Below are 2,122 nucleotides of genomic sequence, written 5' to 3' on the forward strand. Positions count from 1 at the left end.
AACGTAAAGTACAAAAAAAGTAGCTAATTTCGACTGTTTGCTTCTCTTCTTTGTACAGATCAGGTGGAGTCTGGCTGACTGTCACTGAGAGAGGAACATGTGGCTTTTAAGATTAAGATTAAGAGTCTCATGCTCTACCGACTGAGCTAGCCGGGCTAATCGCATGTTATAAAATATGCCTTCCGAAAAAAAACGACGAGATAAAACAAGCCTAAGTCAACTTTCAGAGATTTAGAATGACATCAGAACACATTCCTCCTTTTCAACCTCTACCTACTCCACTCGACTGGATCCCACTCAGCTGTTAGGGTTTTCCATGAGGTCATACCACCTGGCACCAGGTGGTACATTTTTAGCACCTACTCGGTCGGGGTCGAGTTGAGTTGAGCCAAAAATGTGACATCTACAGACTGCAGGCCACTGATTGGCCAGGGAGTGATGTCACTGGATGAGTCATGAAAGCCACTCCTTAACAAGAACCGGCAACAGCAACAGTTGGATTTGATGTATTCTGTGATCGTCAACGAGGTGGATTACTAGACGCAAAGACATAGACCAAGCAGCAGGTAAACCTTTGCCTCGATGTCCTAAATTGTTGTGTCATGTTTGTGTCACATAAAGCTGACATCACAGGACTTTTGGACCTCCTTGCTATAATGACCCCACCCACATTGAGGTGGTTGTGAGTAAGTACTAGTGGAAAAGAGCTTAATGTTGCAGGAGAACTGCCTCATCGCACATCAGAATTGTGTATGTTAATGGGAGGAACTGAAGGCCCGTCTTCAGAGATAAATAACCTTTTTCACCATTGCCTGACATGGCTTTCTTCAAGCTCTTCTAATATGCAAGTAAGAGTTAAGCATGAAATTAATGTCAGGAGTGGGATTTGAACCCACGTCTCCTTTGGGAGACCAGAAGTCCCTGTGCTAAGGAAGGAATGAAGCCTTGAGTCTGGCGCCTTAGACCGCTCGGCCATCCTGACACCACTACTTCCCTGACTGTGTAAAATACGACAAAAGTGAACCAAAATTCAAAACGCTACTCTACTTGACTATATTCGACTCAGGTTTTAGGGTTTTCCATGAGGGAGTAACAGCTTGTAGCAGGTACATTTTTAGCACCTACAGGGCAGGGATTCGAGTTGAGTCGAGCCGAAAATGTGACGTCTACAGACTGCAGGCCACTGATTGGCCAGGGAGTGATGTCACTGGATGAGTAATGAAGGCAAGAGAGGGCCAGAGGCCATGGGTCGTTATTCAGATTTTTCTTATTTTGTTTTAAAGTGAATGATCATACTTGAGCAAAAAGGGAATACAGAAATGACATGAGCCCAAAGAAAGGTAAACATAATGCTCTTGCGCAAGTTTCAAATCAAATCAAATCAAATTTATTTGTATAGCACATTTCATGTACAAACAGTTCAAAGTGCTTTACATAAAATAAAAGCATTGCAGCAGGGAGTGCAAGAAGCATTAAAAATACATAACATAATATAAAGAGAAACAAATAAAATAATTTAAATGAATTTAAAATCAGGCAACAGTCTAGATAAGTTAAAAGATATTTCATGCATAGACACATGAGAAAAGAAATGTCTTTAACCTGGATTTAAAAATGTCTACATTTGGTGAAAGTTTAATCTCCACTGGCAGTTTGTTCCACTTGTTAGCAGCATAACAGCTAAATGCTGCTTCTCCATGTTTAGTCTGGACTCTGGACTGGACCAGCTGACCTGAGTCCTTGGATCTAAGAGCTCTGCTGGGTTTATATTCTCTGAACATATCACAGATGTATTTTGGGCCTAAACCATTCTGGGATTTGTAAACCATCAGCAGGCTTTTAAATCTATTCTGTGACTGACCGGAAGCCAGTGTAAAGATTTTAAAACTGGTGTGATGTGTTCAGATCTCTTAGTCCGGGTTAAAACTCTAGCAGCAGCGTTCTGGATGAGCTGCAGATGTCAAATGCTCTTTTTGGGAAGTCCAGTTAAAAGAGCATTACAGTAATCGAGTCTACTGGAGATGAATGCATGGATGAGTTTCTCCTGGTCTTTTTGGGAGAGGAAACCTTTAATTCTGTTGATGTTTCTGAGGTGGTAAAAAGCTGCCTTGGTGACAGCTTT

General features: G+C 41.7%; 1 non-coding gene across 1 annotated transcript; it reads right to left on the reverse strand.

The window, feature by feature from the left end:
• Nucleotides 1-871: 871 nt before the first annotated feature.
• Nucleotides 872-982, reverse strand: trnal-caa (transfer RNA leucine (anticodon CAA)). Its single transcript has 2 exons — nucleotides 945-982; nucleotides 872-917 (listed from the first exon to the last, which is right to left on the reverse strand). It is a non-coding gene; the product is annotated as a tRNA-Leu (tRNA).
• Between the last annotated feature and the right edge of the window lie 1,140 nt (nucleotides 983-2,122).

This window comes from Odontesthes bonariensis, chromosome 11 (genome assembly GCF_027942865.1).
Source record: "Odontesthes bonariensis isolate fOdoBon6 chromosome 11, fOdoBon6.hap1, whole genome shotgun sequence".
Classification (NCBI taxonomy): Eukaryota; Metazoa; Chordata; class Actinopteri; order Atheriniformes; family Atherinopsidae; genus Odontesthes; species Odontesthes bonariensis.